Raw genomic sequence first — 15,740 nt, forward strand, 5'->3', positions numbered from 1 at the left:
TATATATATATATATATATATATATATATATTTGATTTATAGTTTTAATTTATTGAATCCAAATAAAATTTTCACGCAATCTTAAAATCCCTCCATCCCCCGAAAAATCAAGTAGGATTAACAAAGAAACTGATTAAGTGTCCACCGTACTTATTGATACTGAAGATGCGCAACTCCAATTTCTAAAAAAATGTATATGACATAAGTTTAAGAATGGCATTATAGAATCGTATTGACAAATTACTACATACATTGCAATAGATAATTGACTATAAAGTATGAAGTCTTGTACATTATGTGCATAAGCAAAAAGCTAAAATACAAAAAACAGTCTTTTTACGAATTCTAATGTATTCATTATCTTAATGTAACATATAAAATATTGATTACTTTCTCTCACATCTCCACCATATAACAAAACGGAATCTCATATATAATAATGAAGCTATATAGAGAAAAAAAATCAGTGTCTCTTTGGTCAAGAAATACAAATTTTTTTCTTCATTTTAAGGGTTTTCTCTAATTTTTTTCTTAATATATGTTATATTAAAAACAGTAAAAAAATAAATATCTTTTAGCACTATTAATTATATTAAATATATAATGTTAGAAACTAAAAGGTCAATATATAATGGGTCTTTATTTTCATTATTTCCACAAGTTTTTATTATCGTAGCTGTCACGATCCAAAATGGGCGTGATGGCACTTGATTTATTCCACCAAGACAAGTCATCCTAAAATTCAAAACCATTATACTAAAATGCGAAAAATTTATAATAAGCTCAAAAATATCCCCATAATTTGGTTGTCACGTGTACAAGCTTCTAAAGTATTACAATTGATTCAAAAGAATACACTAGTCTCAAATAAACCTGTTTCTAGAATAGAACAAGATAATAACTAAGGAGAAAGAAAGGCCACTGAGACGACAAACAACTACCTCACAAATCTCCACGAAGCCTCGAAAAAGAAGAGGATGACAAGTACAACAAAATTCAGGCTCGTAATCTAAAAAAATAATTGTAGAAGCAAGGGGTGAGTACCAAACCACACGGTACTCAACAAGTAAATCTCTAAACACAAGCTAAGGGAACAGACTACGGGTACTCCTATCACCCCAACCGAACCTCCACAACTACAACCTGCATAAAAATCAGTCCAACCTAATAACTCAAAGTTTACATAGCACTTAGTTCAACAACAACACTTAGACGAATTACATATCCTCAACAACAAAACTTTGACAAATTATATCCTCAATAACAACATTTTAACAAATTACATATCCTCAACAACAAGCTCAGTATTCATCAATCACCAGTTCCACAAAAAGGCATTCACAAGATCAGTAAAACACAATATCAAGTTCACTAATGATAAGTATGTGGAATGCAATGTCAAGTATAATGATGCATGTCTGACCTAGTGATACACACCCGCTGTCTCTCAGTCCAGGACCCATGGGGGACATATCTGTCCATGTATCTATCGCGGCGCACAACACAATCCTCGATAATAGTAACCATCGCGGCGTGCGATACATCCCTCGAAATATAATATCCATCGAAATCGTACATCCTCTATAAGTTCTCATTCTTTCTCAATGCAAATAACACTTTTCATAACCATGTCTCAAAATAATGCAAATGACATGTTCATACAAATAATTAGGAGATGGTCATTTTCATAACATTGCACAATTCACAGCAACACAAACATAATAGCACATCAACAATGATTCAACAAGCCTTGAAACCTTTCTCAACATATCACACATAAACAATTAACCACATTGCCTTTTGTTATCCCCCTTTTTCATCATTAGTATTAATCAATGTGGACAAGTCAACCCATCACCAAATCCCATTACTCCCAAACATATACCATAAGGAAATACACTCATTTCATACACTTAACGAGAGTTTAGAAATCCATTTGCCTCAATTTATCGAACAATCACCTAAGTTTATAATCAAGTTATTCAACTCGATGTCAATTAACATGTCGAGTCTCATATTTCTCAAATTCAAACCTAAAATTAAGTCATAATATCTCCAAACGCTATAACCCTAATAACTTTCATATAATATAATTCACCCGATAATTGATTACACATCTCAATGTATCTACAATTGAGATTCAACCACGAATAATAAACCTGCAACTAACATGTATTAGGAACTATAACTATAGATACTATGCAGAAGTGCAAACCTTTGTAATTACTATCCCACCCATCATGCTCTCTCAATCATTGCCCTATAATCCTAGGAATAATTACCCACTCATCAACCATAGAATATTTCTTCAACTTTTTAATTACATCAACGGTAACCAAAAATAAATAAAACGCCAAACCTATATTAGTTCATTGATCGAATATCAATATATTATAATTTGCCCAACTTATTTTTGTCCCCTTAAGACTCAATTCTAATAGAATACACCATTAAGTGTTCACTATTGTCCTAGACGTATAAAATAACAATTATAAAAGCTTAGTGAAAATACTTACGTGAAGTTAAAAGCACTCACTGCTCATGATGTCGCTTACGGTTTCTCCCTTTTCTCTTTATTTTATCTTCTTCTTTTTTTCTAAATTAATAATACTTATATACTAAAAGTGATAAATTTAACTCACTTATTTTATTAAATATAGGCTAAACGGTATAGGGCCTTCAATAAATTATCACTTTAGCCCATTAACTATCGATTAAGTCATATCCATCAATTAATTGACTCAAGTGAAATGATAGTTCAAAATATTCAAAAATAACCTACCGGGCCATTACAATCGCCCCTAAAATAATTAATAGTCATATTCATGACATTATCTGTTATTTTATATTGTAGTCCAACAATAAATACATTAATGATCAAATTAGCCTTTTAAGTTTTATGTTTTATGTGTTATTATATTCATAATATTTGATTTTAAAAAATAAGATGAAGACTATTGAGTGGTGATCTGCTTGTGGGAGCAAGTATCGATAAGAGTTCGAAAGATTGCGCCAGTGATTTCATGTTTTCTATTGATTACAGTAGTAAGAATGATGTTGCATTATTTATTTTATCATATATTCTCTTAATAATTTCTTTCAAGTTTATAATTTCTTTTGATTAAAAATAGTTACTTATGTTTTTGTTAGAAGCCGCAAATAGACCGATAGATAAGCAAATAGACAGATAAATATATAGATAAAAATTGTAATATTTAATTTTTAAAAAATATATATTTTACCATCTTTTAAGACCGCACGAAGCGTAGACAAGTTTAATAGTATATATATATAGATGGCGAAAATATAATATCAAAATAATAATATAATAATTGAAATAAATACTACTATAATAATATTCTTAAGTAATATATATGTATATATAAATATAATACTTGAGTCGTGCTAGACACTGTCCTAATAAACTGTTTCAGCAGTATAAAATGTTTCTTCAAAATTAAATAAGACTCTAAATTAATTAGCAAATACAAAATAAACAAAATATAAATACTATAAATTAAAGCAAATCAAAAGGGAATACTTAAATTGACTAAGTCTTACTCTTCACTTGGTTGTTCCTCCTCAAAACTTATATAAAGAGGAGCACAGGCAGTAGAGGAAAACACATCAATCAATATAATATATATAAATGAGGATCTTCATTTCGTCTATGTGACATGTCTCAATGATTAAAAAAAATATTTTTAATTTTTTTAAAAAATAGAACTTATTTTTTACACAATAATTTTATGTGTGTGTGTGTATATATATATATATATATATATATATATATATTACTATTAATTAGTTATTTAATGATAATTACACCTTTAAATCAAAGAATTCTAAAAGGCTACCATATTGCCTCAAACGTAAAAAATTATTTTTATAATATTTTTTTTCTAATGTCCGTTTTCTACATATTATTTTTAAGTTTATATTATTATAAATTTTTTTGTTTTTATTGTTATTATAATTTATACCTTCTATTTTTATTATTTTAAAAAATATATATAAAATAAAGCTAGATAAAAGATTAGGTGATGTGGCAAATCTCAATCTCAATGGCCACCATTCGTTTTTTTTAAAAATAAAATTTTAAAAATTTATTCTTTATTTATATGCTAGGTTAAAAATCACTTTAAAATTATATTTTTTAATTATACCTCCCTCATTAAATCTTCTTTATTTCTTATAAATAAAATCAGTTTATGAAACTCAAAAAACTATCATTAATCCTCTAATAACTCCCCTCTAAAGGGCTACTCTACAAAATAAAATGATCTTTTATCTTCCTTGTATTTAATTTCCATGACTTCATCTATCACTATATAAGTATCCGGAATATATGTTACATATGACAAAAATTGCTATCATCTCAATGATTTAGGATATTATGGTTAAATATTTTTGTTTGAATGGTTTTTTTTCAAATTTTCATTTTCAGTTTTTACATGTCCTGATTGGTTCCAACATATGGAGTCGAACTTCTCATTTTGCAGGTATATGTTTAAAGGAGCATGTTAGAGGAGCGCAAAATAATCAAGATTCGATAAAGAAATGTTTTTATCCTCCACATGATGAGTAACAAGTTTAATTTTGCTTCCCTAATTTTATATATATTAGTTGAAGTGTTTAAGATTTTTTGTTATTTTTTGTAAGTAGTATGTTATTTAAAGTTCATCACAAATTTTAAATATAAAGCTTTTTTTCTATTAAATTATATGTACAAAAAAGTAAACTACAAATGTGTAATGTGATTTTATGTTTTCAACTTTCTTCTTATAATGTTACCGTAGGAGAGGTGATGTGGCATGCTTCTAAAGTCAAGAATGACATTTATTTATTTTCTCAATTTTTGACATTTTCTTGTTTTTTTACATTTATATAATTTATTTAAAAACCTACAAATTAAACATCACTTACATTAATTAAGAAAGATCAAAAGTCATTATTATTTAAACTAAATAATTGATACATTTTAGATTTTACATTTTACATCCGTTTTGCTCATTTTTCCATGGGTGAATATTGAACCATAATTATAATCCAATTAAATTGAACAATTAATATATTCAATGTCTTATGTATGTGTTTCTTTATGTTCTTTTGTATTCCTTTTTTTTTTTGTGATTGTGAAGCTTCACTTTTGCAAGTCATTGCGTTTATGCCTAAAGGTTAAAATGTCTAATTTTACACATACACAAAAAGTCAAAAAAAAATTGTGTAATATGTATATTAAGTTTGTTTAAATATATTCTTTATATTTTTTTAATATTATTTTATACTAAATTGGGATAGAATTACGTGTTATAACTCAAAGGAATAATATCAATTTTTACTTTGCAGATTTACAGTATTTTATTTTTAATTTGCATCTTTCATGCTTTATCTTGAGAAATTCATGTGATATTAAATATTCTATTTTGATAAAACTTAATGAATTCATTCTTACAGCCAAATTAAGGTATGTATTGTTTTGATTGAGAACCATTTTATAATTTCTTTATTAATTCTTACTCAACATTCAAATCTTGATATTTTGATAAATCAAGGAGTCTCATACTATATTTTAATTACTAAATAATAGATGTATTCTTTTGGTTGAGAACTACTTTGAAATCTCTTTATTAAAATATTTCTTACTCAATATTTGATAAATTTTGATATCATGTGTTATAATCTACATCAATGAGTCTCATATATTCGACCTATAACATTTACCTCAATGTAGAATTCTAAAGTAATTACTGCTTCCGTTCATTTTACTTATCATATTTTACCTTTTTATGGTTAATTTAACTATTCTCAACGCTCAATTGAATTAGATTAATTCACTATTTTAGAATTAAAATTTAAATATTTTGAAATATGTACGAAAAATACTATAAGATTCAATGTTTCTCACATTGATATTGATTAAAAAAAATACATATTAAATATAATATGGGTGAAAGTTCATTTAATTTAACTCTCAAACAAAATAAAATGGGATCGAAATGTATATACTCTACAAAATCATTAACATTTTTTTACTTCTTAATTGACACTGTAATTTTGAGAGCTACTTTTACGTGTCATTGATTTAACAATAGAGACAAAACTTAACTTTTTTATTACAAATATATCGTTGTAGTGAAGTAGAAATAATTCATACATATTTTGCAACTTTTTTTATTGTACCAGACAATGTTCAATCAAACATAAGTAACAATATATACTACATTAAATGGAATACAAGCATATGATAAATCAATATAAGAGAGAGGATGAAGAGCCCAAGCTCCAAATACATATAGAGATTGTCAAATTCAATATTTTTAAAAAATTTGTAAGATAATTTATAATATTTGTTGGTTTATTTAAAAAAAAAAATAGTATAACACCCTAAAAAGAACACAAGCTCCAAATACATATAGAAATTGTCAAATTCAATACGTTTAAAAAATTTGTAAGATACTTTATAATATTCGTTGGTTTATTTAAAAAAATAGTATAATTGTTATGAAACTATATGAAATTAGATATAAGAAGAAAGTAGGGAGAAGAGAAAAGACTATTTATTTCTCTTGAAGTATATTTAGGATTCAATGATCTTTCACAAATCTTCTTTACAATGAAGGAAAACCCTTTATTTATAGGGAAAACCTTACTTAATCCCCAAGTAGGATTCCTAACCATTTCCTACAAGGACTCCACATAATTAGACATTCACTACAATACAAATTGTTTATAACTCCCCCTTGAAAAAAATCTAGTGAAGAAAAAAGAGTACACATATCTAATAATACGCATTATGGATACCTCATTAAAAACCTTACAAGGAAAACCCAGTGGGACAAAACCTTGTGCGGAAAAAAGAGTACATCGCGTATTAACTCCCCCTAATGACAACATCAATTCAGAGACTAGAATATTGTTTTCCAAGCTTGTGCACCATCTTCTTGAAAGTTGTACTTGGTAAAGATTTGGTGAATAAATCAACTATAATATTACTTGAACAGACCTCTTGTATGTTGATATCACCATTCTTGGGAGCCCATGAATGTAGAAAAACCTTGCCGAAATATGTTTTCTTCTATCTCCTTTTATGAATCTTTCTTTCAGGATCAAAGATTTCTGCAAGTTCCTTACTTTGACTTCTTTACGCAAATAATTTATTGTCTTTTGAAAACTCTTCAAGAGTTTCAATTCTAGTTATCAACTAGCATAACAATACTTGTATATGCTCTATGCATTTTGAATCTATTTAATCCTTATGAGGATGATAAACAAGTTTTCCAAAAACTTGTATATGCTTTAGATTTCGAACCCATTGGATATTTTCATATCAATTTTGTCAAGTAACAACATTCAATATTAGATGTATGACATCTTCTAGTGCCTAGATTGCAAGTCAAATAAGTTTTACGCTTACCAAGATGCACCATTCCACTTTTTACTTGATAATTATTTCTACACAAGTATGCTTTAATATATGTCGAATTTATATCCTCATAATCTTTTACAATATTGCGCGCTGTTGTATCAAAGATATCGTCAACGATATACCATTTTGTATCGATTCACAATACGACAAAACTTATTGAGATCTCATCACTTCATTATTTTTAGGTAGCTACCCCTCTCATGAGGTTTCATAAAGTGTTATGTCGTAGGCTCTCCAAGAGCACATTGTCTCCTTATTATGATCATTTTGATCCTTTGATCCTCTCCCTTTTTTAAAGATTATTTTATTTAGAATTGATTAGTCTATCATGCTTCATGCATGTCATAGACTCTATTGGACATTCAATAGGAGTATTTACAACTTTTGTGTTGCTTCTAATCTCCCCCTTATGTTAGACAAACTAACATATATCTCAATCTTTTGGAGAATCTATCTTTGTGCATCATAGTATATTCATTGATTATATACCACATATCAAAGTATATTCATTAATCATATATTGCAAATCAAAATTATCAGATGAAAACTATTTGGTCCCTGACCATAAACCAATTAACAGAAACATTAATCATAACTTATTGGTTTGATTCATACAATTAAGTCTGTATGTAATATCATATTTCAGATCAACACATGATACTTTATTTTCATAAGCAATGATTCACTATATGTGACATTTAATGTCACATCATCTTATATATATATATCAATATTATCAAGGTGAATTATCTTGATTTCATATTATGAAATTGTGCTCTTATCTCAATTATTTTTGCACAAACAATTTTGTGAATGTCAAACTACATGTTGACAACAAACGTACATGTGATTATGTTATAAATACATCTTTTTATCATATCACATGATAGGTAAACGGGCTCATATTCACCTTTTATACTTTTCAGAATTTAGGGATTTAGTCCCAACTTTAGTTGATCCAATCAACTTTATCACGAGAACAAGCAACGTAAAGAATTCTGGAAGAATCTTCTAGCTTTTCAATGTATGTCCATTACTCAGTATGCACATCTTTGGGATGACCAAATTATTCATGCCAACTAATAAAATTAGTAGTACTCGTAAACTCCAAGTTTATTACGCCATGTGTCTTTTGCTTTAGTAAATTTCTGATTTACTATTATATGAGTAAATTTCAATTTTATTACTCCAAGAGTAATTTTTAGATTTATTTCTTCTCAATTACTTTACCCTTTAGGTGAGCCGTGATTCCATCATTGAATGAACTAATCTGAAGAAAATTGTGCATGTAAACATATTATTTGTGCCAACATTTTTGCAAACATCAAGTTGTGAGATAATAATAGACACACATGAGATCATATAGAAGAAACATTTGTTAGGATCATTAAATATCTAAACAATCCACTTGGTGGATGACTAGGTCCACAAATATTTGTATACGTTCCTATAACGCAAAAAATTCAATTTCAACTTTCGTTTATGGTGGTCTCACAATTAGCTTGCCTTGCTAACAAGTAGTATAAGAAAATTCACCATTTAAAAGAATTTTTAGTTTCTTCCATGAAAGTCCATTTTAATTTTCCATACTTCGTCTAAACATTATAGACTAACGATGTCCCAGACAATCGTGTCAAACTAAGAAAGTACTGAAATTAGTAAACTTCTTATTTACTATAGAATGTGCCTCAATTACATTAATTCTTGTCCAATACAAGCCCGAAGATAAAACATGAAACTTTTCTATAATACATGTCTTCTTAGAGACATTCTTAGTGATACCACATCATTGACCAAGGTCAAAATCTTTCTCATGCCTAGCACGGTGGCTTACACCTCATTCCCTTTAGAGAATGGATCCATATTTTAGCATTTATCAGAAGTTCTCATTCTTCATGAATGGAACACAAACATGTGAGCTTATCAAATTATGATAGCTAGTACCTCATTCCATATTTATGTGCATTATTCAATCACTTGTCTTCTTTCAGGCATATTATGCACTAATACAACATTCACTTCTGTAATGGAGTAAATTCAGTAAATTTCATGACTCTTCATCTAAAATACATTAGTTTTTCTTTAGTCATTATTATATCATCAATATGGTGCATTAAGACTCAAAATTCAATGTCTTATCTATATAAAAGTGTCTTAGGTCATAAATCGACGGGTCTTGAACCCAATATCTTATCATCGTAGTGCATCAGGAGTTTAACCCAATGTCTTACCCTCTTTGTGCGATTAGACATAAGTTCATCGTCTTATTCTTTTGGTGCGATAAAACTTAAATCTATCGTCTTACCCACAATGAGGCTCAACCTCAAGCCTTCAAAATAATTTAATTTTATCACTTTTGATGATCATTAATATGATCGTACATTATAATTACACACAAAATTGAGATTATTGATTTATTATAATCAACATTAGTAGTTAATAAATATAGCTTAATAGATCACATACCTCATATAAAGGTTGAAAACATACCTTTCACTAAATTGTGCTTATTCAATTATTAAAATAAATTAAGAAATTCTCTTCCCAATCGATTAAAATTAAACGTATAGAAAGTCGACAAGTCTCTTTAAATACTTACTTTAGATGGTACCTCCAGATCTATTACATAAATATTATAACAGAAAGATAAATCGTACCTTGAAGATATAAGAACCTTATTGCATAACTTATGCAAGATCTCTTTTGCACTTTTCCCGTCTTCTTCATCATTCTTTAAGAATAGAACAATCGTGCTGATAACGTGTTATGAAACTATATGAAATTAGAAGACGAATAAAGTAGGGAGAAGATAAAGATTTCTTATTCATCTTGAAGTATATTTAGGATTCAATGATATTTAACAAATCTTCTTTACAATGAAGGAAAACCCTTTATTTATAGGGAAAACCTTACTTGGTCCCCAAGTAGGATTCCTAACCATATCCTACAAGGACTCCACATAATTATTCACTATAATACTAATTGTTTATAACAATAATAATGTTTTTCTCCAAATTTCTTATGATTCATTTGGTCTCAATGTTCGAAAAATCGAAACAATATACTTTGTGGTTCTTATTTTTTTCTTCTTTTTTTGATGAGTATATTTGTATATGTATTTGTGGTTCTTCATTTTAAAAAAAATTAATAATTTAAAAATGATTTTATATATATGCTCAAAATATATGCAAAATTTCTTGAATTCTTTCTCTACTTCCTATTAAGAAAAATAATTATTTTTTTCTTTCACTTATAAATTTATTACACGAGTACCTATAGAAGATTAAAAACTTTTAAGTGACTATAAATAATAAATAAATTAAAGATCTTTTAAAGAAATAATTGAAATGAAAGTATGATTTGTGCGTAAATTTTATTAGAAATATATAAACACAATTTATGTTAAAAAACTTAAAATCGCACGTAGCGCGATCAAATTCACTAGTTAATTAATAGAGCATGAGTTGCAGTGAGCAGAGCTGGCATAGTTTCAGTTTGAGCAAAATCGAGAGTTCTTAATAATTTGAATTTGAATTTTTAAATTATGAATTTAATTTTATTTATCTGTGTAGTCTATATTTATATGGTATAAAAAATATATTTTGACATGTAGCACAAATAAATCAAACGATAATTACTATATTTATTTTACATCATTAATTTGTTATTCTATGCAATTATCCCTTAAATTTATGTCTTATGTTATTTTTAAAATAATCCTTACTAACATAGTCATTTGTAAGATGATTTAGCTAAATAGTCTTATTTTTTTAATATAAATTGATGTGTTTAGTCGAACACCTTCGTATAAATTGAAATAATAAAATAATGTATATTTAACTAATTGAATTAATAAAAAGACAATCGATTAATTAAAATAACTCAAAAGTATGTCATACTTCGTTTCCCCCCCCCCCCCCCCCCACACACACACACACAATTATACAGTTTAAGAAAGCAGAAAAAAAAATGAATTTAACGTTTTCATACAAAATTAACGTGTCTATTTTATTTTAATATGATGCCCAATGAATTAGTTATTTAGTTAGTCGGTAATAAGTTACCAAATTAACTTTTAATTACAAAATTAACGTGTCTATTTTATTAGTTATTTAGTTAGTGGTTAATAAGTTATCACATTAATAGGGAGGTTTTTCCTAAATTGATTCGGCTTAGGACTACTAATCCTAATTGGTAATTTTGCAAAAAAATTTAGAAACTGTGTCTATTTTATAAGTTACCAAAATTAATCAGGAGGTTTTTTTTATATATAGATTAGATTTTATTGTGAACTTAGCAAAGAAATTTAGGAACTGTGAGCATAGGACTAGGAAACTACGATGGCAGAAGAACACGATATTGAAGGAGGAGAAATATATGACGATTCTCATATAAACATTGATGCTAAGCTTCAAACTGTTTTGGGCAATTATACGAAAGATTTCAAAGGTACTGTTTCTGCTGAGCAATTGGGGCCAAAATTTGGTGTTTATGGTTCGTTTTTGCCGATTGATCAACTTGTAGTTCAACCACAGATATCTCAAAAACTCCCTTCCCCTACCCCTACCCCTACCCCTATTTCTTCTCACCAACCCATTAGGATTAGGATTAAGCTTCGTTCTGGTAATACTGATGCCCCGAAGAGTAGTGATTCACACACAACTTCTGATAAGACACACTGCCGGGAACTGACCACTTCAGTGGATGAGTCACCACTTGCTCCATTCATTATACAAGAAGATTGGATTCGATGTTCTACATGTCGGAAGCGGAGGCTTCTCCCCTATGGTACAAAACCCAATCAACTTTCTCAGAGTTGGGTCTGCACCATGTTAGACTGGCTTCCTGGCATGAACTGTTGTGACATTAGTGAGGACGATACCACAAGTGCTCTACATGCCCTCTACCAATCTCTCATCCAAAGTAACTTTCAAAATCGTGGTTCTAAAGGTACTTCAATTGATTTAAAAGCACACAACAGGAGGGAAGTTTCTGTAAAGAAAAGAAAATCAAGGGAACAAGACTATTTAGGTAATGAATTGGGTGAAAGTGATGCCAATGCTATTGAGAGTAAATTCAGGAAACAGAAGAAGTCGAAGGTGATTCAGACTGAAAAAAAGAAGTCCAGTAGAAGCAAAGGTGAAGGGAAATCGACAAGTAGAGATAGAGGAATTAAGGATTCTGCTCCTATAGAGAGAGAACAACAGACAAACAAGTATGGAGTAAAGCAACAGTCTCAAACAGAATGTGGCATGATGCGCAAACCAGTTTACAAGAAGGCCATTGGATATGGGAAGGTTGCGAGGCCCTACATTGCATTTTGGTAGAGGAATTATTGTATTAGCAGTCATTAGTTCTTGTTTTCTTGTTTCCAGTTAAATTTGTTCATATGTTGAAAGTACATGAAAACAAGCAACTGATGATTTTGCTTCACAACTTTACTTTATGTACTTTGAAGATTACTTAAGGCTTCTAATCCCAATTGCATACCCTTAGCTACTATATTAATTAAATATCCAACTTCTAAGTCTTTCAATGCTATTTATGTAAATCTATTTTGGTGTTAAGGGTTTGGATCTCGAGCCACAAATTCCTTTGTAATATTCTAACAATTTTGGAGCTTCATTATAATAGATCATAAGGATTATAAAATGACTTGTATGGTTATTTGCTTAATATGAGGGATGGATCTTTATTTTGTTACTCTTTTTCAATGCTGACTTTACATTCCCCTACCTAAAGAAATCAGTATTCCGTATCTATCTTGTTGCACCTAGTAAAGACTATCCATTGATGATAAGAAGACAAATATCATAACAGTTGCTAATTTTCAAAATGTAACTTCTAATAACCTAACATTCTAGTATAAAGTAAAAATTATACTTAGTTAACTTGTCATCATAGAAGAATTATTGTTGGGTTTAGGGTATAAGATATGATAAAGGATTGGGATTTATGGATTTCCAAAGTCAATATGATGGACTAAGCTAACTTACCTACCTAACTAAATATTAACATTTCGTACGAAAGTACTCACAGCAAGCATTATGACTCGAGGCTTTACTGGCCATCAAAAACAAGTAGAATATGATAAATCACACCACAAAGGAAGAAAAAACCTGGACTTAAAGAGAGAAGCTAGCATACCCTTGGTGCAATGAAAATAGTACAGAAGAGAACTGTCAAGCTCTCGCTAAATTTTGAATACCAAATGATGGATAATTAACTTCACACTCGGCCAAAATGACATGCGTTGCTAGCAGCAGCTGGATAGGATGCATTGGCTCGTGAAAAAGGGTATGGAAGGGTACCCAAGGGTATGGCTTAAGGATTGAAGTAGGTTGAGAACCATGAGCTATAAGATTAGTGGATAGAGTTACCCGTGAGGAGCGCAAGCTGGATCCGGATGGAAGGCAAGATATTTTGATTTTATAACCTCCTCTTCTTTTTGGAGATAAAGATTCTAATACATCTGATAATTTCGTTATCCATGGTAAACATAGATCATAGTGAAGCAGTGAGTGAATCTGGCATCCTACAAGAGTGCCAAAGTGTCCATAATACTTGAACAAACATTAAAATAAGAAGCCTCTTCATCAATCAATTTATTTTCCCCTTGCTAATTGAATTGTCTCAACTGATATCCTTCTAAATTGGTTAATGACAAATATCAAAGATCTATGCTAATCATCAATTGACCCAGTAGGAATCATAACAAGTTTTTCTTAGGAGATGCCTAATAACTTTGTGCAATAGTCCTAACAAAACCTATATAAAAAAAATTAACTTACAAGACGACTGTCAGGATACCATAATATTCTTATAACAAATTCTATTATGGAAATATGAGGCAATTATAACACCAATTCGTCCACGTATATTACTATCTTAAATCCACCCACCTACAACTGCAGAGTAAGTAGTCAAATTTTTCTGTGTATGTATATGTGTAGGTATATATACACAAACACGCACACACTCAGGGATTCAAACATACATAACAAGGCCCAAAATTGTTAGCACATACCTCAAATGCAAAGAATAGTACATCTTTAATAAAACAAAGACTATTGACAAACCACAAAACTGCTGAAACTTCAACACATCTAGGCCTGCAAAAAGTTGAACACTGCTATATGTTTCCATTTTCTCGTCCAACACATCTCCACATACCACATCTTCTTAATATTGATTAAATAAAAAGCCTAGTTTTTACAGACAAATTTCAACACAACACACACACAGAAATAGTAACTTGTGTTAACATAACATCAAATTCTATAGCATACGCTCAAAAGAGGAAGCAAATCATACTCAATTCAATATCTAATAGAGTAGTGGTGATGAAATGTCTACCTGTGCTACTCTGCAAAAGTTGGAGATTTTGCTACGAACTGGACATGAAAAAAAACGCCCGAATAAGCCTTTGATAACTAGATCTTCCATTATCCTGTCACAGATGACTCTCGTCCTGCCACATTGAATTCAAATTAATTAGATTTACAGAAAGTGTGGTTCCTTAGAAGGGCGAAAGTCATCTGCGACAGGACTACCAGAAGATGTGAACATCAAAGGCGTCGGAGCGATCCGGAGGAACCTGAAACTTGCCGGAAGAGAATTTGTAGGGTTAGTAAAGACAAAGAGTATTCACTACTCAAACAACCCCTTGCAGGTTACCGAAAAGAAGCAATAAACGCACTTTTACTGAATAAAGGGAAAAAAAGAAGAACGCGTCCTTTTCTTTCCTTCTTTTGCTTCTCTCTTTTGGAGTTTGGAGTTATCGGGGCCATTCACTTTTTTCTTTTAAGAAAAATGTACTAGCAAAATATTAATTCAAAGGAAACTTATATTAATATATTATAATAATAAAATATTTATTATTTATAGTAATAATATTTTTTTTAATTTAATCACTTTTAATTTATTTATAATACAAGTTTAATACATATTATAAAGATAAATTTATTATTCAAATATAATACAAGTTTTAATGATGAATAATACATTTATCACACATTTTAATACACTTATAATAGAATGTGACATTTTTTTATCAAATAAATATAATATATTTAAAAAACAATTATAATTCAAATATATTGCATACATAATTCACTTTTAATACATATACAGATTTATCACAATATTGCTATAAATGATAATAAAACAAAAACTATCGCTAAAATCAGTAATTATTTTTTAAAATGTATTAATTCATATAATTTTTTCTTAATTCAAATTGTATGCTCTCTCTTCTCCCATATTTTGCTCCCCATTTTTTTAGATCTTGCTTGCCTCTTTAACTTTATAG

The 15,740-nt window shown here is 29.1% G+C and overlaps 1 long non-coding RNA gene across 7 annotated transcripts; it reads right to left on the minus strand.

Annotated features, from left to right (window-relative positions):
• Positions 1 to 779: 779 nt before the first annotated feature.
• Positions 780 to 15,259, minus strand: LOC114075086. Of its 7 annotated transcripts, none has more exons than XR_003575428.1 (3): positions 14,983 to 15,122; positions 14,786 to 14,900; positions 780 to 1,143 (listed from the first exon to the last, which is right to left on the minus strand). It is a non-coding gene; the product is annotated as an uncharacterized LOC114075086 (long non-coding RNA). The 7 variants fall into 7 exon arrangements; XR_003575427.1 differs by lacking the exon at positions 780 to 1,143 and adding an exon at positions 10,123 to 10,160; XR_003575425.1 differs by lacking the exon at positions 780 to 1,143 and adding an exon at positions 10,126 to 10,182.
• Between the last annotated feature and the right edge of the window lie 481 nt (positions 15,260 to 15,740).

Source organism: Solanum pennellii, chromosome 12 (genome assembly GCF_001406875.1).
Source record: "Solanum pennellii chromosome 12, SPENNV200".
NCBI lineage: Eukaryota > Viridiplantae > Streptophyta > Magnoliopsida > Solanales > Solanaceae > Solanum > Solanum pennellii.